This window comes from Macaca fascicularis, chromosome 9 (genome assembly GCF_037993035.2).
Source record: "Macaca fascicularis isolate 582-1 chromosome 9, T2T-MFA8v1.1".
In the NCBI taxonomy this organism is placed as follows: domain Eukaryota; kingdom Metazoa; phylum Chordata; class Mammalia; order Primates; family Cercopithecidae; genus Macaca; species Macaca fascicularis.
Genome location: NC_088383.1, coordinates 74,423,809 through 74,446,786, shown reverse-complemented (window position 1 = coordinate 74,446,786; position 22,978 = coordinate 74,423,809). Strand labels below are relative to the sequence as shown.

The 22,978-nt window shown below is 50.8% G+C and overlaps 1 protein-coding gene across 4 annotated transcripts in view; it reads left to right on the top strand.

Annotated features, from left to right (window-relative positions):
- CHST3 (carbohydrate sulfotransferase 3) overlaps positions 1–22,978 on the top strand; it is a 50,978-nt gene that overhangs the window by 5,363 nt on the left and 22,637 nt on the right. The window contains exon 1 of one of the 4 annotated variants that reach the window (XM_065520918.2): positions 1,761–1,921. The exons of the other annotated variants lie outside the window; for them this stretch is intronic. The gene's annotated coding sequence lies outside the window, so the exon portion shown is untranslated. Of the gene's footprint in view, positions 1–1,760; positions 1,922–22,978 lie in introns of those variants that run through there. 4 annotated transcript variants of the gene reach the window in all.

The following is a 22,978-nucleotide window of genomic DNA, read 5'->3' as shown; positions in this document are numbered from 1 at the left end:
CAGGAAACTGTGGAGATTTGAGGGGGCACACAGGGAGATGTTGCAGTAATTCCAGTGAGAGATGACTCACTGCTTATCTGAGAAGTTGGGGCAAAGCTGCCACTTGTGACCATACCGTGAATAGGGAAGAAATTGCCAGGTAGACAAAACATCCTCAAATGTTACTGTATTTTTTTCCCCTTTTTGGTCCTCTCCAGGGTAATCTATTACCTGGGGAAATCAGCCCTCACCTGACACCTCCGATTGTCATTCACCTGGTGAACACGAGGGGCCATGTCACAGCTGTCCTTCTGCCCCTCCACATGCTCTGGGGAGCTGGACTCCTCAGCAGTGCCCGGTCCACAGGAGAGAAGGATAGGGCAGAACCGCGACAGCCAGGGGAGGTGATAACCACATGTTCATCTGGTTCCCAGCTCTTGCTTTTATACCCACGCCCCACAGGGAGACAGTAATTATCCGCTGGACCCACTTTACAGCTGAGGACATGAGGCTCAGAGAGGTGCAGTGGTTGCCCAAGCTCATGAAGCCAGGGAGCTGCAACGGCCTGGGACAGCCATGTTTTCAGTCACGGTGGTATTTTCTCTCCCCGCCCCCAAGGGCCGAGAGTGGTTATCCCTGCTAGGGCAGGGTCCTCACTGCTCCCCGCACCCTCATCTGTGCCCTGAGAGCCCCCAATACAGGTGTCCATAGCATGGGAAAGGCTGGCACCCTTCAAAAGATGCCAAGAGCATTGGTTGAGCACTGCCCAGCCGGCCCCTGCCCACCTTCCGCAGGAAGCCTGCCTGGGTGAGTTCTGAGAGCTTTCCTAGCACTGAGCTGCAAAGAAACTGGAACCCTCTCGGCCTCCATTGCAGAGGGGACACGCTGACCAGGATGGAAGTTGGGGGACTGGGTGTAGGAAGAAGCCATCCCACTGCAGGGGCCAAGGCTGTCCATCTTTGTGCCCCTGGTTCTATGCCGGTGCCTGAGGCATGGGAGGTTCTTGGAAATGCAGTCAGATGCTGGGTGAAGCCCCGGGAGGGGCTATGAACGCTTCTGCTGGGAACTCCTAGAGGGGCGGCACAGAGAGGCTCTTTGATGCGACCAACACTCAGAGAGTCTCTGGCTTTTGTGAGGTCGTGCCTCAGGAGAGGAGACACTTCTCCTTTTCATCTGTAAAACAGAAATGATATTTGTCACCTTTTCTTCTCTGAGGCCTAAAGAGATGACAGAATGCTGCTGGTCCCACCCTGAGCCCGTGGACTCCACAGCAGGGTGTGGGGTGGCCCCTGACAGGCCTGGACGGTTTGCTCTGTGCTTGCTGGTGGACACGCTTCAGCCCTCTGTCTCCATGGCCCCAAATCTGTTCTGTGGCTCCTGGGCCCCCACCAGCATGGAGGGCAGGGGTGGGCCCCAGGAGCCCCTGACCACCAGTGACTTCTTGTCTCTAGCCGCCCTCCTTCCTCTTGATTCCCCCCGACCCCCCGCCACCTCCTCACAAAGATGGCTGTGTGCTGAGGGACTGTGGCTTCCCTGGGCCCTGGGAAATTTATCACTGAGGTTTCAGAGGACTCTATGAAAAGGATCTGGAGAAAAAGTGTGGAAAATAAACAAGCCAGTTCCCAGCTCAGCCTCTCCTGAATGCCACAAGTAAACAGCCACCTCGGAGGCCAGCCCGGGATGTTCTTATTTGGCCTCTGTGGTTACACCTGCCCCTTCCCCGCCCAGTTCCTCCTCCTTGACTTTGAGAGCCTCATAAGTCAGGGAACACACCCTCCGCTGGCCAGTCCTTGTGCTGCAAGGACGCTGGTGGCCGGGCACAGGAGGAACATGTATATGGGAGAGAAGACGGCCGGGGGTCCCAGCTCAGCCCTGCTCCCTCTGAGTCAGTCCCAAGCCCGGACCCTCCCCAGCAGGCAGACAGTGACCTCTTGGTTGGTTGGTGAGTTTAACTTTGATGGTGCAGAATGATGGGACTTTTCTCCAGTTTTGTGGCATCTAAGAAGCTTTACTTCTTAAACATTGCTTTAGGTTGGATAAACCAAAGCTAATTTTCTCGTTATGTCTCTCCAAGGTGGGGCCTACCTGTGAGCAAACCCTCATACATTCATTTACTTTGTAGGCTACCTGAACAAAAATGTCAGATTTCTTTGCTTTGGGCTCGAGTCCTATCAGCTCAGGGGTGGTGGTGTAAGGTGGCACCAGTGATTTCCAGAAACTCAGGCACTATTCTGAGTGACTAAGTCTGTGGGATAGGAAGCACATTTTCCATCCTTAATAACTTCGATTTACTTAGTGACCAACTTTAAAACCAAGCACCTGGTGAGAAGCGAGAGAGCCGGGCTTGGCAGTGGAGGGTCCTCACCTTGCATCCAGGAAGTGGCTGAGGGCTCTTCTCATTCTCTGTGGCTGTGCTGAGCTGAGTCTGCAAGCCTCTGGGATTTGGGGAGTGGGGCACTGCCAGAAGGTTCTGGTTCCTGCTTTGTCCTGCTGCTGCCAGGCTTCTGGAGAGGGTGGTTGTGAGGTGAGTCCTGCATTCCGCACATCCACTGGTTCCAATTCTACATATTGGGCTTCCGAAGAAAGTTCTGGTTCATAAGACGGCTTCACAGCTTAGCCGTCTGCAGACTAGTCTGCAGGTTGATCGGCTTTCTGTCGTGTGCGTGCTGTTCCTGTTCACACATGCCGCGCCGATGCCTGCCTGTGCCTGTGCCAGCCCCAGCCCACACAGCTACCTGAGATTTAGCCCTAGGCGTCCCCCCCACCCTTTCCCGCTTCCCCCTTCTCGTCCCTTCCTCTCCAGCTGCCTCGCCATCTGCAGGATTCTGGAAAGTGCTAACGTGTGTGAGCCAAACAGTGCTATCCGAGGAAATATTTTGAAAACACCCCGGCCACCCACTTCCCCACACTGTGACTACGCTGATTTTCAGCGAGGAGTTCACAACTCCAGCCACAGGGCAGGGCTGCAGGTGCCTCGCTTTCCTCTGGAGACTTCCAGGGGCTTGTCAGGGACCCAGAGGCAAGCTGAGGGCCTGTCCTGCAGGGTTGAGGACAGACGTGTCTGAAAAGGCCCCGAGAATAGGAACCTAGAACCTGCTAGTCATGAAGCAGTGTCAGCCACCAGAGGATGAAGAACCGACCGTGATCTCACAGGTCAAGCACTTGCCTTCTTTTTACCCGGACACATGCTATTTCTTTTTCACTTTTCTTCCTTCTTTTGCATCTGGTGTAGGTGTCTGGGGGTAGCATGCACAGGAAACAATCATAGTAAGAGCAGCTGGCGTGCCTAGCACTACCCTGAGCACCTCCAGGGCGTCCTCACTGAGTTCTCACCGGAAGCTCCAGAGATGGCTCCGGTTATTCCCAACATTTTACAGATGGGAAAACAGAGGCAGACAGGCTGGATAAGTTGCTGACATGCCACAGGTGGTGAGGGGCAAAGCTGGGCCCAACCCCCGCAGCTGACTGCAGACTCTGTGCTCTCAGTACCACCTGTGTGTGCATCTGTCCCATTTGTGGCTGCACCGAGAGGAGAAACGGCACACAGACACTCATTTTCAAACCGTGGCCAGTGCATGTCATTGCATTCTGACTGGGAAGCTCTGGCAATGCTGGCATTGCATGGCCTATTATGGGCACTACCAGTGAGCCTCGGCCTTCTCCAGGTCTGACTCTGGTACCTGTTGGCTGCCCTGGGTGGGGCATTTTGGATCCTGCATCAGGGTCTTTTGCCCGCTCTGCTGATTCTGCTCCCCTGTGCTCTGACCTGGTCACAGGAAGGGTGCAAATGGCAGCGGGTGTGGTCTCAGTTAGCAAGGGGGAGCTGGCAGATCAGGGACTTCTGCCTCCCTAGTGGCCATTCCAGCAAGACAGAAACCCCACCCTGAGTGATGTCTGGCCCTGTGATCTTTCAGCAAATATTTCTTCCCCAGCCTCACCTGGACTCGGTATCCCACGTTCCAAATTGTCCTCATTTCCCAGACACACACACCCTGCTCTCTGTAGCCTTCCCAGCTGCCAAGGACATTCCCTTCTTCCCCCTTTTTCCCTTGGCTTGAATGCCACGTTCTCCTGGAAGCCTGGGTGGTGGCCCTCCCCATGGCTGCCCATGGGTCCCCCTCGCCGCACTGCCCACAGTATTGTGATTGCTGGTTCAGTGATCTGTGGTCTGCACCAGGCAACGGGATCTGCAAGGGCAGGACAGCTGTCTGCCTTGTTCATCCTTGTAGCCCCTGACTTAACAGTGAGTGCCGCTACCTGTTTATGGAAGGAATGAGTGACAGATGTGGCACAGGACCCTCAGGGGGCTGCTGGCTGGGAGAGTGGGGCAGGCCCAGTCCAGGATGCTTCTGTGAGGGAGTGCTTTGTGTCTGGGGAGGGTGGCAGGAGTCATGGTGAGCGGGAGGGGTGGCTAACATGGGCCAAGGAAAAGACAGGAAGAGTGGGACCCGGGCACATGGCCTCTTGAGGTCATTATCCCATGGGTATTTGACTGGGATACGGAGGATGAGCCTGAAACCCTTCTAGAAGCCCCTCTAGTCCCGCCACTAGTCTGTCTGCCTGCCCTGGATACCCCTTTTTGGGCTGGTGGCTGGCTGCACTCTGGGCCCACTGCTCAGCCCCACCAGCTTGTGGACAGCTGTTCAACCGCTCAACAGTCCAGTCCCCATCCCCAAATAACAAGGCCTCCCGTGGCTGAGTCGTTTCCCTGAGCAGAGAGAAGGAAGTCCTGCTGGCCGGCTGCCTCCCCATGGGTGGGTAGAAGTGTTCTGTGGCCCCAGCTCCAGCCCTCAAGCTGTCTGTCCTTGCAAAAGTAGTGGGGCGCAGAGTGCTGGGTTCTTGGGCGTCACCTGTCCAGGTATTGCTCACCTATGCTCATGCTGACACTGCAAGATGGAGGGACTTTCAGGCTGGAAGAGAGGAGACCTGGGTGCCCCAGTAACCACCTTTGATTCCCGCTGTGATGAGTCCACAAAGGTAGACATGAGGGAAGGCTTGGGGAAGGCTTCCTGGAGGAGGCAGGCATTCCAGTGCACGAGGGAAGCTGGGCAAAGGCACGAGGATGGGAAAGTTCAGATCGAAGACAGGGACTGGTGAGGAGTCTGACTGGACTGAACTGAAATGTGTAGATGCACAAGGAGAGAGAGACAGGCAGGGTGGAGTTGCGGTTACGCACATAGGCTCTAGAGCTAGGCTGCCTTCATGGGAACCCCAACTCCCCACTTACTGGCTGTGTGGCCGTGGCCAAGTAGCTTACCTTCTTTGTGCTCAGTTTTCTCACTACTGGTACCCACCACATGGGGATGATATGGGAATAAAATGTATTTCTATACAAGTGTTGAGAGCAGTGCCTGGCACACTGAGCATCAAGAAGGGTGAGCTGATATTATATAGGTATATGTTTTAATGCAGCTAGAAAAGGAAATCGAGGTCAGATCATAGAGGCCCTTGAATGTCATTCTTTCCATTCACTAAGCACCTGCCATGTGCCAGATTCTTCACAGTCATTCTCACCAAGCGCCCTACAACCCGGCAAGGTTGTTATCAATGTCTCCATTTCACAGATTAGGAAACTGAGGCTCAGAGAGGTTGAGTAACCTGCCGAAGGTCACTCAGTCAGGGAGAGTCAGAGCCAGTAATAACACCCAGGTCTGCTGTCGCTTGAGTCTTCCCTCAAAGTGAAGATTGGAGAGACATGGCAGGGGCATCACAGGGATGAGCCCTGGGCTGGGGCTGCAGTCAGGAGCAGAGCAGGAATGTGGCAACTGTGGGTCCCTGGAACAGGGCGGAGACGGGGAGAGATGCCAGGCGGGCCTGGAGGGTAGGGAGGCCCGGAGGCCACAGCATACAGCTCACCATTCATAGCCCAGGGCAAACCATTGAGTCATTGGGGGAAAACATGACATCACTGAGTCTCACTGTCTGCCGCCCACCTGCTGTCTGCCCTCTGTGGTTCTCCTGATGACCTCAGTGCTCCAAGTCCTGCAAGGGGACCCACACACCCCAGGTCGCAGGGCCAGGTCAGCACTCCAGCTTCCTGCACTGGGTTTCCCTCCCCAGCCACTGTCTCCCACTTCCCCACCTCTCCCCTCCCTGCTTGGGGCTCCTGCCCCAGCCCTGCTCGTACACACTGCTGAGGCAGAAGCTTCTGGAAGTGGTACTGGGCATGAAGAACTTCCAGAAGGGCTTCCATGCCAAGCCCTTGATTGGAATTCCGGGCGGGGAGGGGACAGCTCAGAAGCCTGTGTCGAGCTTTTAGAGTTGCTTTTCCTTGAGAATGGTGCTGCTGTTTGGGTGGGATCACTTTTAAAAAGTAGAGCCTGGTAGAGCTACGTGACCAGCACTATGCCATGACCTAGAGGAGATTCCGACTGACGGGCAGGCCCCGCCTTCCTGGATAATACAGTTGAGTGTCTGAGAGTTCTTTCTGTACTAAGCATCTTTGAGCTGAGTGCTTTGTTTTCATCCACCTGATTGCACAAGGTAGTCTCATTTTACAGATGCCATTCCTGAGGCCCAGAGAGGTTAGGCAACTTGTCCAAGGCCACACAGCCAGGATTCACACCCATAACTGTCCAACTCCAGATGTGCTCTTAGCCACTCTGCCATCCGGCCACAAATGAAGCTACCAGAGAACCATAGAAGGTGGAACGTACGCAATATTTGCCCCATAAATTGTACAGTGCAGACAGGAAGTACAGGGAGTTTTCATGTCAGAGTGTAGGTCACTCCCCCAAGTGGCTTGAAGTCTGTAGATCCATTTAGGAGAACATCCAGCTTCACTGGCTGTGCAAATCCCACCCATGCAGCTGTTTGGGGTGAGAAGTTTCTTTTTTTTTTTTTTTTTTTTTTTTTGAGACGTAGTCTCGCTCTGTCGCCCAAGCTGGAGTGCAGTGGCCGGATCTCAGCTCACTGCAAGCTCCGCCTTCAGGGTTCACGCCATTCTCCTGCCTCAGCCTGCCGAGTAGCTGGGACTACAGGCGCCCGCCACCTCGCCCGGCTAGTTTTTTGTATTTTTTTGAGTAGAGACGGGGTTTCACCATGTTAGCCAGGATGGTCTCGATCTCCTGACCTCGTGATCCGCCCATCTCGGCCTCCCAAAGTGCTGGGATTACAGGCTTGAGCCACCGCGCCCGGCCGAGAAGTTTCTTTAAATGTCTGTTGACTCTCCTCTCTGGAAGGAGCACGGGGACTCAGGGGGCGCCTGTCCTGGTGTTGGTGGCCACACCTGGAAACGGACTATGAGTCAAGCCAGGGGCCCAGTGCCAGCTTCTTTGGCCTGTCTGTGGGTGCAGATGCCAGCCTTTGTAGCTGCTGCGGCAACTCACAGCTCTCTCCCTGTGCCGCCCCCATCAGGCCAGCTGGAGTGGAGCGGCCAGTGGCTGGGCCCTGTGCAGAATGATACCCTCTCACCTTCGCAAGGGAAGTGTGATTATCCTTGCTTTCCAGGTGAGGACACTGAGACTTAGAGTTTTCTGGCTGCCTGAGCTCCCTCGGCGGGAAAGAGGTAGAACCGAGACTCGTCTTCTTTCTGCAGGGAGATGGCCAGTTTCTTCCTAGAGGAGGGAGGAGCCAGCCTGCCCTCTGGCACTGGGTGGCACAGCCCTGTTCGGTTCTCTGGGGCTTGCACTTCTGATTCATTCTGCAGTCACCGGCTGCCTGTGATTCGGGAAAATGACCCTCTAGGGTAGGAGAAAAGCTCTTGGAGCACTTAATGAAGCCATAGAGGCCCTTTCCAGGCTTTGGGAAATGTTCCTTCTCCACCAGGATGCCAACACCACCCTGGTCCTGGCGGTACCTGTCCCTGGAACGGCCTCACTGCGGTGACTGATTACCCAGCATGCAGCACATTGCCATTGCTCTCAATGGGCAGGTGCTGTGGGGACACAGGTCTGCTGGCCTGCCATCTTCTGGGGTCCCCCATGTCTTTTAACGCCTACATCAATGTACCCCAAGCCTCAGTTCTGTGTAGTTTGTACAACTCTGGCCCCTACCCCAAGGATTTCTGGGAAGCCCCCAGGAATGCTGCTAAGCCCACAGTCTGCCCTCCCCAGCCCCAGTCTCATCAGGCTTCAGGGATGGCCATTCCTCCCCTATAGGAGAGAGAGAGAACTCAAACCAGTAACTCCCCCTCCTCAGACTCAGGCCCAATCATTGCAGTAATAATTTCTGGGGAGCTGTCTTTGTTCTTGCAGAGAAGGCAGGCTTTAAAGTTAGACTGTAGGGGCCATTTTGCTTCCAGTTGCCCCCAAATTTTCCTTTCTGTGATAGGATTTGTCCTTTGTCTCTGCCTAAATTCAAAGACTTGTTAAAATGACTTTTCTCAAACAAGAGGCTAGCCTCAAAATAACTTTGCCTCTACAGATAGAAAACTGGAATCTACTTTTATTTTGGTTTTACTTTTATTAAATTTTATAAAATCAATAATACATGTCCACGGTGCAAAGTTGAAAAGGCACAAAACAGTCTATGTGCGGTCTCTTTCCCATGCCGGACTCGGACACTCAGCATTGTTAGTTTCGTGTATGTGTAAGCTGCATTTAAATTGTCCAGCTTTAAAACAAAACCCTTCCCTGTTTCACAATTAGGTCGACCGAGGTACACCCTGAAAAATAACCTGGAAATAGCATCGGGCCCCCTGCAGCGTCCAACTCTTCCCAAGGACTGTTATTATGATAATGATCATTGCTAAGGCTGCCCCTTCCCAAGCAGTGCTGCTGCCCACAGTCCCAGCCCCCAGACCTGAGCAGCCACCCACGCAGTATGAATGCGGCCAGCCCCAGCCTGCCCGCTCAGCTTCCAAGCCTAGCAGTCTCAGGCTCTGGGCTAACCCTGCCCTTCCAGCTGCCCCTTCTACATTGTCCCCTCTTGTCTTGCAGGGCAGTAGCCACAGCTGGGGCTGTGGGGTCAGGGCATGGCAAGGGTGATCTGACCAAACTATGCTGCCTCTTAGCCAGACTGTGTATTCGGAGTCCCCTAAGCTCGATGTTTTTTGTTTGTTTGTTTGTTTGTTTGTTTGAGACAGGGTCTCACTCTGTCACCCAGGCTGGAGTGCATCAGTACAGCCATAGCTCACTGCAGCCTTGACCTCCCAGGCTCAAGTGATCCTCCCACCTCAGCCTCCCAAGTAGGTGGGACTTCAGGTGTGCTCCACTTAATTTTTAAAGGTTTTTTTTAGAGAGGGGGTCTTTCTATGATGCCCAGGTTGGAGCTTGATTGCTTGTTTGTTTGTTTGTTTGTTTTGAGACAGGGTATTGCTCAGTTGCCCAGGTTTGAGTGCAGTGGCACGATCTCAGCTCACTACAACCTCTGCCTCCTGGATTCAAGTGATTCTCCTGCCTCAGCCTCCTGAGTAGCTGGGATTACAGGTGTGCACCACCACACCCAGTTAATTTTTGTGTTTTTAGTACAGACAGGGTTTCATCATGTTGGCCAGGCAGTTTTGGTTTTTGTTTTTTGTTTTTTTTTTAAAGAATGTATCCTACCAGCTGCGTCTGAGCCACTGGCTGAGAAGGGAATTCCATGAAGCATTCAACAGTAGTAACAGCACCACCACTTCCTCATATTGAAGAAGCCTCTATGCTTCTTCCTATGCCTTCCTATGCCTCTATGCTGACTTCTGGAGAAGCCAGTCACTTGCCCGGTCACACTGTAAGAAGTGGCTCAGGGCTGGACTCGCTGAATTATGCCTATAATCCCAACACTTTGGGAAGCCAAGGCGGGCAGATCACTTGAGGTCAGGAGTTCGAGACCAGCCTAACCAACATGGTGAAACCCCATCTCTAATAAACATACAAAAATTAACTGGACATGGTGGCAGGCGCCTGTACTCCAGCTACTCGAGAGGCTGAGGCAGGTGAATTTCTTGAACTTGGGAGACAGAGGTTGCAGTGAGCCAAGATCATGCCATTGTACTCCAGCCTAGATGATAGACTGAGACTCCATCTTGACAAAAAAAAAAAAAAAAAAAAAAAAAAAAAAAAAAAAACCAAAGTGGCTCAGCTGGGCTTGGATCTCCAACGTGCTGGGCCCCAGTCACCAGGTTCCTAACCCCGTGCTGCCAGGCTTCCCCAGAGGGTCTCATGAACTCAACAATCTACCCCCTTCTTCCACAAGGTAACCTCTCATTCCCCAGAGCTCATTTAATAACAAGAGGAGTAATCATAGTTAACCTTCTTTACCCTTTACTATGTGCAAGGCATTGTTCTAGAAGCACACACATCAATCACTGAGTCCTCACAGCACTCCCAGGGGCTAGGCGCTGTCCTTATACCCTTTTTGCAGATGAGAAGCCCAAGACACAGGAGCCTGCCTGATGAGCAGCCCATGTTTAAAGGGCAGCGAGGAGCCGGCCTCTAGGGAATGCAGGGCTCCTCTTGTGCCCAGAAGGGAGGCACCCTGCCTCTTCTCTGTGGAGCCTTTGGAAATGGCCTCCGAGGGGCCCCTGCTCAGCACAGCTCTGTGGGTCAAGAGCAGGAGTGTTTGAGGCACAGATAGATGATGTCTGGACCTCTCCCCGGGATGCCTCCTCATGTCTGACCTTGGGGGTCCAGTGCCAAGGGGAAGTTCAATAACATACCAGGTTTCTCCTTGCCCTGGTACAGGTTCCTTCCCTTCCCTCCTCCCTGCATCCTTCTTTCCTTTCTTCCTTCTTTCCTTACATATTTATCCAGTGCCATACAGCGATAGCGCACACATGTGACCTCTGATACAAGGTGAAAAGCGATATGAATGGTGCAAGGTAGAGAGAGGAATGGTGCTGCGAGAGGAGCGTGTGGTAGGAGGCCCTCCCTTCACATCCTGGCCTCAAACCTCCAGCCAGGTGGCTTTGGGCGGGTCACTCAGCGTCTCTGGACCTCTGTTTCTCATCTGGATAATGAGGGAGAGGTTGGAGGTGAGGACCCCGGTTGCCTGCCAGGCTCTTGTGAGAATTGGAGGTGTAAAAGGGCTTTCTTTTTTTTTTAGACGGAGTCTCGGGAGAGGGGTTAGATGGCGGGAGAGGGGTTAGACTAGTCCCCTGGGGGATTGGTTATGGTTGTGGGGGAGGACGGAGGGAAGCTCTGGGGATGTGTGGGGTTTGGGCTCAGCCGTAAGGGATGGGTGGAATTTGGCCTGGCACAGATGGGGGAGGGGGTGGTGCTTTGGGCACCACCAGCCCTAGGCTCACGGTTGCCACCCTCCCTTCGGGCACCGCCTTCCCTTTTCTGCATTTCCACCCAGAGATGGACTGTCAGCTTTGAATTCTGTTTAGGAAGTGACTTTATTGTTTGTATTTTTTTCTCTATGTAAGGCAGTCAGAATATTATTTTTGTAATAATGCTGGATGCTTAGTATGTAAAGTTCAAGTACAATGGGTAAGTACAGAGAAGAATGCAGCAAATCGCCACCAATGCCACCACCCAGATGGAACTGTTTAGTTATTTGGTCTGTATGCGTATAGACACCTCAATAGGCAGGCCTACCTGGCGAGCGTGGGAGCACAGGGGCTGGAGGGCCAGAAAGGTTTATAAGCACAGGGAAAATGCACAGTTTAATTTACCTTCAGGCCAGAGTTGTAAAGATTGTCTGACCTGAAACAGCCCTTCCCTTCTGTCCGCTGCCTACATAACTGTATCAGATGGGGAAAGAGGGAGTGGGGAACTCTTAGGCCATGGCCTTCAAAATCTCCCCATTCAGACAAATTTCAGAAAAGGAGCCAGTCTCGGTGAGCATATTCCAGCTCCAGAACAGAGGCTTTCCACCTTTTAGACTAAAACCTCAGACACAGACACCCACACATAACTGAAACAAAAGCCTTATGAAACCCATATTTTGGCTGGGCACAGTGGCTCATGCCTGTAATTCCAAACACTTTGGGAGGCTGAGGTAGGAAGATCACTTGAGCCCAGGGGATCGAAGCTGCAGTGTTTGCAGCGTTGTACTCCAGCCTGGGCAACAGAGTGGAAAAAAGAAACTCATGCTTATCAACTCATGCTTATCATTATGATACAGAGGCATTCTGATATTTTCTAATCTACACAATGCTGTTGTGTTTAAAAAAGAAAAAAAAAGTTTATCTTAACCTACCAAATTGTTGGCACAGCCTGCAGTTTGAGAAATGTCACTGTTGACCAGCGATTTTCAAACATTTGTGTGCGTCAGACTCAACTGCAGAGTGTGCTGAAACAACTTGCACCCAGTCCTAAGGTTCTGAGTCATTAGGTCTGGAGTGGGACCTGAGGATTCGCATTTCCACCAAGTTCCCAGGAGGGGCTGATACTGCCAGTCTGGGGACCCCACTTTGAGACCCACCCTCCTAGGGTGTTTTTAAGGCAACATGCTCCCTTGGCAAAGACCATCAAGGGATTTGCTTTATTGAATGGATGAGAATTGCTAATCGCTAACATCGGAACTGTGGATCTCTGAGATACTTGAGGATGCTGGTCAGGCACTGTCATTGGGACCTTTAACACCACCCTCCTAAAATCCAGCTCACACTATTAATACATAGTGTTGAATGTAGAAAAGGTCTGCTAAGCAAAAGGACATTTATGCCTAGCCCTGGTTGAATTCCCTGCCTCTCAAATCCCAGACCCGCAGAACATAAAACCCTCCCAGCCTTTCTGAAAACACTGTTCTTCTAAAGGCAATGAAAGGCGCTATTTAGCATGTGGGTTTTACCTTTCTGTTTTTTTAAAGGGAAGAAGGTAGGTCAAGCGTGACTGCCCCATGGGGAAGGCTGTCCCCGCTGGCTCTGGTAGGGGCCTGGTGGGTTTCACTGGCAGTCCCCAGTTTCCCAGCTTTAACCGGAAATTTTCTTGGCATTGTAGCACACAGCAGCACCTCGGCCTTGCAGCCTGCCAGCTTTGGAGACTGGCCTATATCCCAAACTGCTTCTGCTCTCCAACCAGGGACTGTCAGCCCCCACCCCAATCCTCCTCCTCTGTAGCCTTGGGGCCCCCATGGGCCCCTCCCCAGCCTCACAGCCCTCCAGAAGCCAGCCCTCAGCTGGGAGCAGCTTCGCAAGGGAGGGGAGTGTTAAATGGGCACAGAGCACCACTGTTCCAGCAACAATGGCCCGTTGATGACTAGATTCTGCCCAGGTCAACCCCCTCAACTGGACTTTGGGGAGGAGAAAGGACTCCAGCCCCCGCAGGCAGCCATTTCTGGGTGTGAGATTGATTCAGAGGCCTGAGCCTCTGTCTGCCCACAGAACCTCATTCTTTAGGCCCTGGTGCAGCAGGGAGAAATGCCCATCCCAGGGCAGTGTAAGGGCCCAGGAGTGATTCCATTCCGTCCAATTCCACAGACAGTTATTGAACAGTCCTGGCCACTGAGGTGTGGTGCTAAGTAGCTATGGGGAATAAGAATAACTGCTGACGTGAATTAAGTGCTTCTTACTGTCAACTCCGCCCCTGACTGCCCAGTAGTCTCTAGGGAACTTATAAAAAATCCCAGGCACAGATTCCCCCTACCCCGGAATCTTCAGGGGTGAACCCTTGGCACTGATATTTTTTAAAAGCTCTCCGAGTGATTCTCATGCCCAACTGGGATGCAGCATCACTGGCCTCCAGTCTGTCAGACGCTGTGCTAAGCATTTAACTTGGAGTACCCCACTTAAGGAAGCAGGTGCTTATGGGCTGCTGAAATATGGCCCCCACAGATGTCCACGTATGAGCCACTAGCACCTGTGGATATGTGAGCTTGCATGGTAGGGACTGTGCAGATGGGATTAAGTTAAGGATTTTGAGTTGAGAGATTATCCTGGATTATCCAGGAGAGCCCTAAATATAATCACAAGCATCCTTATAAGAGGGAGGCAGAAGATTTGACTACAGAAGAGGAGTGTCAGAATAATGCATGGTGAGAAGAACTGTCAGCCATTGCTGGTTTGCAGATGGAGGAAGGGGGCATGATCCATGGAAAGCAGGTAGCCTCCGGAAGCTGGGAAAGGCAAGGCTGCAGACTCTCCAGAAGGAACCCAGGCCTGCTGGCACCTCCATGTTAAGTCAGTGAAACTGACCTCACACTTCTGACATGCAGAACTGTACGATAGTCAGTGTGTTGTTCCAGCTAGGCACGGTGGCTCATGCCTATAATTCCAGCAGTTTGGGAGGCTGAAGCGGGAGGATCACTTGAGACCAGGAGTTTCAGACCAGCCTGGGCAACCTGATGAAAACCCTGTCTCTACAAAAATAAAAAAATTAGCTGAGTGTGGTGGCACCCACCTGCCCCAGCTACTCAGAATCTGAGGTGAGAGGATCTCTTGAACCCGAGAGATTGAGGCTGCAGTGGGCCATGATCATGCCACTGCACTCAGCCTGGGCTGTGAGCATGACCCTGTCTCAAAAAAAAAGCAAAGAAAATAAGTGTTATTTGAAGGTACTAAGTTTGTGGCAATGTGTTACAACAGCAGTAGGAAACAGATACAGGGCTGTCATTAACCCTGCTTTACAGATGAAGCATGGGGGCCAGGCAGTCACCTGGGCTCACCCAGCTAGTGGGCTACCAAGCCGGAAGAACGAGGGTGTCCGACCACTTCTTCACTGCCCGCCCCGCCTCACCACACTGCCCCCTCTTGGCAGTCAGACAGATAAGGGTTCACTCAGCTCTGTCATCTTCTGTCTGTGTGTCCTGTGCTGCTAGTAAGGCTTGTTTGGCCAGGGGGAGGTTCCAGGAGGGGGAGGTGTGGAGACCAGTTGGAAAGATAGAGTGGGACAGTTTGTCCCCAGGTAGAAGAGTTTGGACTTGATTTTGGAGGAATGGAGCCCACAGAGCACTGTCTGGTCTCCTCTGCCCTATTTCCTCATGATGCCTCAGACCCACAGGCCTGCTCAGTCTTTGAGATCAGACATAATGCAGCAACGCAGCTCCCATTCAGAACCTCAGGACTGGGACCAGAAGCATCATTCTACTCCTTGTCACCCACAGCCAGTGACAGCCATTTATCTGGGACGGCCAGTGAGCTCCTGTTTCCCAGGAAGCCAGCAGTGGCTTGGTGCCAGCAAAATATGTTTCTTCCAAGATTCTCCTAGAACCGTGTATTTGGGGCCATGTTTTTTTGTTGTTGTTGTTGTTGTTTGTTTGTTTTTTCTCGAGACCGAGTCTTGTTCTGCTGCCCAGGCTAGAGTGCAGTGGCTCGATCTTGGCTCACTGCAACCTCTGCCTCCTGGGTTCAAACAATTCTCCTGCCTCAGCCTCCTGGGTAGCTGGGATTATAAGCACATACCACAATGCCCAGCTATTTTTTGTATTTTTAACAGAGACAGGGTTTTACCATGTTGTTCAGGCTGGTCTCGAACTCCTAAACTCAAGTGATTCACCTGCCTCGGCCTCCCGAAGTTCTGGGATTACAGGCGTGAGCCACCGCGCCTGCCCAAGGCCATGCATATTTTTTAGAGTAAAAGTATGAAATACAAACAAATACAGAGAGTTGTCCAGATGAGGCAGGAAAATAGGGTCTAGAGGCTGGGAATGTAAGGCCAATTCACACTTCAGCTATAACAGGAAATACCCTCTGCATAGCGCAGTGCTCTGTAAATGACTTTGTAACTTTACTTCATCCTCTTCATTTACATAGGGTGCACCCGAAATAACAAATGGAATCCTCTAGGGGGTATTTAAACTCACCAAAATTCTGTAATGGGCTTTTTGTTTGTTTGTTTGTTTTGAGACACAGTCTCACTCTGTCACCCAGGCTGGAGTGCAGTGGCACAATCTCAGCTCACTGCAACCTCCGCCTCCCGGGTTCAAGCGATTCTCCTGCCTCAGCCTCTTGAGTAGCTGGGATTACAGGCATGCGCCACCACACCCAACTAATTATTGTATTTTTAGTAGAGACGGGGTTTCATCATGCTGTCCAAGCTGGGTTCAAACTCCTGACCTCAGCCACCCAAAGTGCTGGCATCACAGGGGTGAGCCACCACACTCAGCGGACGGCCTTTTGAGCTCCTGTGCTCGGGCCGCCCCACACTGTGGAGTGCACTTTCTCAGTAAATCCCTTCGTCCCTTCCTTGCTTTGTGCTTTTTGTCCAATTCTGTGTTCAAGACGCCAAGAACCTGGACACCCTCCACCTTTAACACAAAGCCGCACCACAAGTTGGTGGCAGGTCCTGAAAGATCAGTTCCTGACCAGGACTCTGATCTGCCCACTGCTGTACAGCTGCTCCCTTCTGGCGCAATCAGCTTGCTCAGACCTAGAGCACAGTGGCTGAATTCGTGGACTGTGGAGCCAGGCTTCCTGGGTTCAGATCCCAGCTCTGCCTTTAACTAAGGGTAAGTTTTCTCATCCCCTTGCCTTTGATGGGGATGGTCACTATTATCTACGAGCATTATCCAGGGTTCTTCCAAAGATTAAGTACATTCATGTACGTGAAGTACGTGGAACAATTCCTTATTCATTGTGTTAACTTCTGTTACTATTCAGCTCCTCTGGAGCAGGGGCTGTGTCTTGTCTTTCCTGTTCCTAGTGCCTGGTTCCATGCTTGGCCCAGAGCAAGTGCTCAGCAAATGAATATATTTGTTTTATGTGAGCTTTTATCACTTAAGGATTCTTTAGGTACTTTCCCAAAAGCTTTTAGTCTCACAAATTTCCATCTTAGTTCTTCAAATATTTATTCTCCTCCTTCCTGCCTGGGAGCTGCTGCAAAATTGCCATAGAGCAGCCTAAAGCTTGCTCTGCCCCTTGCAAAGTACAGCAAGCAATTCAAAGATAACCCAGATGTCCCAAACCTCCCAGCCAGAGTGCCTGTGCTGCACAGCTGGCATGGCTGCCCCAGTCTCCTTCACTCCGAGGCCACGCTTGGCCGACCCGCTGAGGTTGCACAGAGCTTTTTGGGCCCTGTAGCAGCCCTGCTTGGGCAGCAAGCCTTGCATGGTCCCACAGGACTCACTGCCTGCAGCCACTAGTCCCAGCCCCGCTCCTTAACAGAACCCACACCATGTTGTCCAGCTGATGGGGGATCACATATCATGCTGTTCCCTCCAGGATCCTGTCCCCTGTTTTTCTCCCCCTACCAAGAGGAGTAGCATCCTCATTTAGCCTTTCCCTCAGAAAGTCCCCACGCTTATTACTACACATGAGTAGACCCCAGGAAGGTCACTTGCTCATGGTTCTGCAAAAAGCTAAACTCCAGTTGAGTTCCAGTTTGAACCCAACTAGTTGACTCCTCTGCCCTAGGGAGGCCGTTTCTGCTCAATCTTACTGCCCCGCCTCTAATTCCATTTTGCAAAGATCTCTTGAAACTCTGCCTGCTGTTGTGGGAGCTAGTTTTCTTTTCTTTTCTCTTTTTCCTTTTCATTACATGGTTTCATTTTGACATAATAGTAGATTCACATGCAATTTTAAGAAATCGTACAGCGAGGTCTCATGAATCTGTTACCCACTTCCCCCTATGGTAACATTTTGCGAAAGTCTAGCTTAATGTCACAACCAGAATATTGACCTCATACAGAATCCCTTGTGTTGCCCTTTTATAACTACACTCACTTCCCTCCTGCCCCCACCCCTTCCTTGACCCTTGGCAATACTAGTCTGTTCTCCATTCTTACAGTTTTGTCATTTCAGGAATGTTCTATAAATGGAATCATGTAGTGTGTAACCTTTTGTGATTGGCTGTTTTCATTCAGCCCAGTTCCCTGGAAATTCAAGTTATTGTATATGTATGACTAAGTAGGTAAAACAAGGGACACAGACCTGTTCTCCTGGCATCCCTCCCTGGTTAGCAAGAGATTCAGCAGCCTGCTGCCGCTCTGGCCTTGCTGATAGCTAGTGTGTGTGCAGGCAGCAGCTCCCGCTGTCTCTAAGAGCGCCAGGGTAGTGAAGCTGGATGCTCTAAAAGTAGTGGCTTTCCATGTTTGCTGATTCTAGGTTAGAATCACCTACGGAGCTTTAAGTAATCTTGATGCCAGGCCATACCCACACCAATGCAATCCGAATCTGGAGGTGGCACCCAGGCCTCAGTAATTTTTAAACTTCTCTGGATGATTCTCATGCTGTCAGAGTTGAAAACCAGTCCTCTGAAACAGCAGATTCACAATAGCTACACCATCCTCTACTCATGACAGATGTCACAGAGCAATCGCAGCACTCGTATTTTCAAATACAGCGCCCCAGGCAGCCCCTTCCCATCCGTCAGCCTTGGCCTGGAGTGGAAATTGACTTGCCCTCTTAGCTGAGAAATGGTTTGGCCATGGCCATGTCCAGGTGTGCCCAGGCCCGAGGCCTGATGTGTTAGTTGAGCGTCCCTGTAAATAATGCTGGAAAGGTGGGCCCTTGACCGATAGGAATAGCTGCAGCAGGCAGAGATCTCCTGGGCTGGTTCTACAGGATAAAGCCGAAGTGGATCAGCCAGTGTCCCTCCCCTGCAGCCCAGCATGGGGAGAGATGTACCCAAGCAATACCAACCAACGGTGCCATTGGCATAGACGGGCTGTGGTTGACATTTGTTCAGACCAGCAGTAATGCCCAGCCTGTGTTCAATCTTCCAAATTTTCAGAGCTCACACAGCTTCCTTGATGCTCACAACAACCCTGTCGGGCCGACCTAGGCTCAGAGAAGTTAAATGCCTCACCCAACGTCAGCAGAGAGTAAGTGGGAGAGCTGGGACTCACTCCAAGTCTGTCTAAGTTCAGGGCCAACTGTCCAATGCTCAGAGCAGTTAGACAATTGACCTCTGTTTCCACCGGCAGGCCGAGTGTAGATGAGCTCTTTTGTGGCTGTAGATCAGCCAGAGGATAGCAGCAGACACACGTGGACCAAGCCTCCTGCTGCCCAAGACCCCTGTGGCCCCTCTCTCCCTAACCCCTGCTTCTCCTACAGATCTAGTGTGGAGATACTGGACAGAACACAAGAGGTTGAAGTCAGGGCGGGAGCAGGAAAAAAAAAAAAAAGAATAAGAAGAAAAGAGGCTGGAGTTCCTCTTTTCATCACAGGAATAAAACCCCTTCCTGCTGTCAATGGGACCATTAAGTGGGAGTTTGAGGAAGCTCCAGAGGATTCCAATTCTGTTGCCACTGTATAGAAACAGGAGATCAGCGCGGTGACTCACGTCTGTAATCTCAGCACTTTGGGAGGCTGGGGTGGGCAGATCACTTGAGGTCAAGAGTTCAAGACCAGCCTGGTCAGCATGGTGAAACCCTGTCTGTACTAAAAATACAAAAAATTAGCTGGACGTGGTGGTGCCTAACTATAATCCCAGCTACTTGGGAGGCTGAGGCAGGAGAATCGCTTGAACCCGGGAGGCGGAGGTTGTGTTGAGCCAAGATTGTGCCACTGCACTCCAGTCTGGGTGACAGAGTGAGACTGTCTCAAAAAAAAAAAAAAGACAGGAAACACTCAGAAGTAGGGTTGGAAGAAAACAGGGAGCAGAAGAAATTCTCCTCTCTGTCCTGTCCCTTACTTGGTCATTCTCCAGGAGCAGAAAGTCCCCTAAGAAGGTCAGGAAGGAGGATAGAGCGGGAATTGGGTATCCTAGACTTACGCATGTGGAGTTTTTCTCTACTTGGTTATCTCAGAAATCCTGTAATGGAGTCGTCTTTACAGAGGTGCAGAACAAAATGGGAAGCTGTGGCCACTGTGTAGCCATTGAAGGCTAGCCCATGGTCCCCTCACAGCTTCCATGGGCTTCTCCCGAAAATGTGCATGTATGATGCACCCATTGCATGTATACGTACGTGTACACATTTCTGGTCAAGAGGTTGCTGATTGATAAAACAGACAAAAGCTCCAAACCCCACAAATAAGCACAGCATTTTGCAATAATGAGCGTGACTAAAATGGGAAAAAATAGGGCACATGAGGGATGAGGGAAGGAAAAGGACTCCAGGGCCCAGAAGATTCCTAGCCTTCGTTAGCCACCGCCTCCTAAAGTAGGGGTAACAAGTACATGACACATATGCCAGCCCTTCCCCTGTGATAGAGTTGGAATATTTGTCCCCACCCAAATCTCACATTGAATTGTAATCCCCAATGCTGGAAGTGGGGCCCGGTGGGAGGTGTTTGGGTCATGGGGGTGGATCCCACGTGGCTTGGTGCTTTCTTCCTCATAGTGAGATCTGGCAAGAACTTATTTAGAAGTGTGTGGCACCTCCCCATTCTCTCTCTCTCTCTTTCCCGCTTTTGCCATTTGAAGTGCCTGCTCCTGCTTCGCTTTCCGCCATGATTGAAAGCTCCCTGAGGCTTCACCAGAAGCCAAGCAGATGCCAGCACTGTGCTTCCTGTACAGCCTGCAGAACCAGGAGCCAATTAAACTGCTTTTCTTTATAAATTACCCAGTCTCAGGTATTTCTTCATAGCAGTGCAAAAACAGCCTAATACACCCTATCTATACACGCAGCAGACATCACTAATCAACTGCCACATTCTTTCCCATAGAAAACAAGCCTGACTTCAGGATTCTTCTCATCAAAGTGCTCCAGGCTGCCAGTTACCAACCTATCAGGTTTTACTTATGAGATGAAAATGATTTGCCAGCCCAGGTGTGGTGGCTCACACCTGTAATCCCAGCACTTTGGGAGTCTGAGGCGGGTGGATCACTTGAGGTCAGGCCAGCCTGACCAAAATGGTGAAACCCCATCTCTACAAAAAATGTAAAAATTAGCTGGGCATGCTGGCACTCACCTGTAATCCCATCTCAGGAGGCTGAGGCAAGAGAATCTCTTGAACTCAGGAGGTAGAGGTTGCAGTGAGCCGAGATTGTGCCACTGCATTCCAGCCTGGGTGACAGAGCAAGACTCTGGAAAAAAAAAAAGAGAGAGAGAGAGAAAGAAAGAAAGAGAGAGAGAGAGAGAAGGAAGGAAGGGAGGGAGGAAGGGAGGGAGGGAAAGAAAAAGAAAGAAAGGAAGGAAGGAAGGAAAGAAGGAAGGAAGGAAGGAAGGAAGGAAGGAAGGAGAAGGAAAGGAAAGAAAGGAAAGAAAAGAAAGAAAAAAAAGAATAATTTGCCATCCTCGGCTTGAGCCCAGGAGTTTGAGACCAGCCTAGATAATAGGGAAAGACCCTGACTCTCCAAAAAGTTTTTTAAAAATAGCCAGGTGTGGTGGCACATGCCTGTGATCCCAGCTACTTGGGAGGCTGAGGCAGGAGGATCACTTGAGTCCAGGAGGTGAGGCTGCAGTGAGCCATGATCACGCCACTGCACTCCAGCCTAGGCAATGGAGCAAGACCCTGTCTCAAAAAAAAAAAAAAAAAAAGTTGGAAATCTGGTACAGTCACTATCTTTGTCAGGATCCCTCTTGCTTATTCTGGGTTAGGTTCATCACAAAGCTGCTTAGATGGACTTGGTCATTCAAGTAAATATTAAGTGCTAACTGTGTGTAGGGTGATGGATTGGGACACAACTCCATATGCTTTTTATTTCCATTTATTTTTATCACCGCTTTCTCTTATATTGATATTTTATTTTAGTAACATGGTAACAAATTTAAACAATAGAAGAAGAAGTTAAAAGTCAGTGACAGTTCCCACCCGTTTCCCAGTTCTCTCAACCACTCTTGTCAATCTCTTGTCTCCATCTCCAAAGATACCCAGCACATGCCCCATTTGTGTGGATCCAGCCTGGTTTGCAGGCAGTTGGTAGCATGCCACGCGTATTCTTGCCCTTGCTTTTATCACTCATGTCTTGAACGGCATTTTATGTCAGCCCTCCAGAACTGCCTCCTTCTTTTTAATCCTTCTTTTTAATCCTTCTTTTTAATCATTACATGGATAAATGTACCTAACATTGAGCTAGGCATGGATAAATGTACCTAACATTGAGCTAATGAGTTACTGTTTCTTGTTTTTGTTTTTGTTTTGCCTATTAACATGCGTTAATGTCATGGTTAGCCTTTTGTAATTATAATCGATTTATTGTTTTATGTGTCCTTGTTGTATCTATGCAAGTATATCAGCAAGATTAGCTCCTAGAAGTGGAATTCCTGGGTCGAAGAGCGTTACAGCAGTCCTTTGGGGCTACTATAACAAAGTACCATACACTGAGAAACTTACAAATAGCAGAAATTTATTGCTGATGGTTCTGGAGTCTGGGAAGTCCAAAATCAAGGAGCCAGCAGATTTGGTTTGGGGAGGGCTGCTCTCTGCTTCCAAGATGGCACCTACCTGTGGCAACCTGACCTGGTGGAAGGAGCAGACAAGCTCTCTCAGGGCTCTATTTTTTTTTTTTTTTTTTTTGACACGGAGTTTTGCTCTTGTTGCCCAGGCTGGAGTGCAATGGTGTGATCTTGGCTCACCGCAACCTCCACCTCCCAGGTTCAAGCAATTCTCCTGCCTCAGCCTCCTGAGTAGCTGAGATTATAGGCATACACCATCCTGCCCAGCTAATTTTGTATTTTTAATAGAGACGGGGTTTCTCCATATTTGTCAGGCTGGTCTCAAACTCCTGATCTCAGGTGATCCACCTGCCTCGGCCTCCCAAAGTTCTGGGATTACAGGCATGAGCCACCACGCCCAGCCTCTAATTTAAAAGAACACTAATCCCATTCATGAGGGCTCCACAGTGGTGACCTAGTCACCTCCCAAAGGCCCTACCTCTTCATGCCAGCACAATGGGATTCAATTACAACACAAAAATTTTAGAGGGGCAGAAACATTCAGCCCATAGCAAAGAGTATGCACATTTAAAACTGTGATGGTTTGGCCCAATCGTCCTTCAGAAAGGACACTGCCATGACATTGTGTATTAGGACAGGACGGGCTATGCTGTAGGAACAATTAGTCCCCCAAATCTTAGTATTTAACACAGCAAGGGCTTGTTTTTTTCTCTTGTATCACATCTGATGCAGATGGGATGGCTTTCTAAGCAGCATCCCGGGGATCCAGGCTGCTTCCATCGTGAACTAAGCCAGTTGGAACCTGTGGCCTCCACTGTTGCCACAGCCAGGGTAGAGAGGCCTGGATGAGTGTGTGGGATAATTTTAGGCGAAATGGCTTACATCACTTTCATCCACATCCTACCTGTCAGAACCAGTCATATGGCCTCAGCCTGACCGCGAGAGACTCTGGGCAATGTGGAGGAGCCCATGG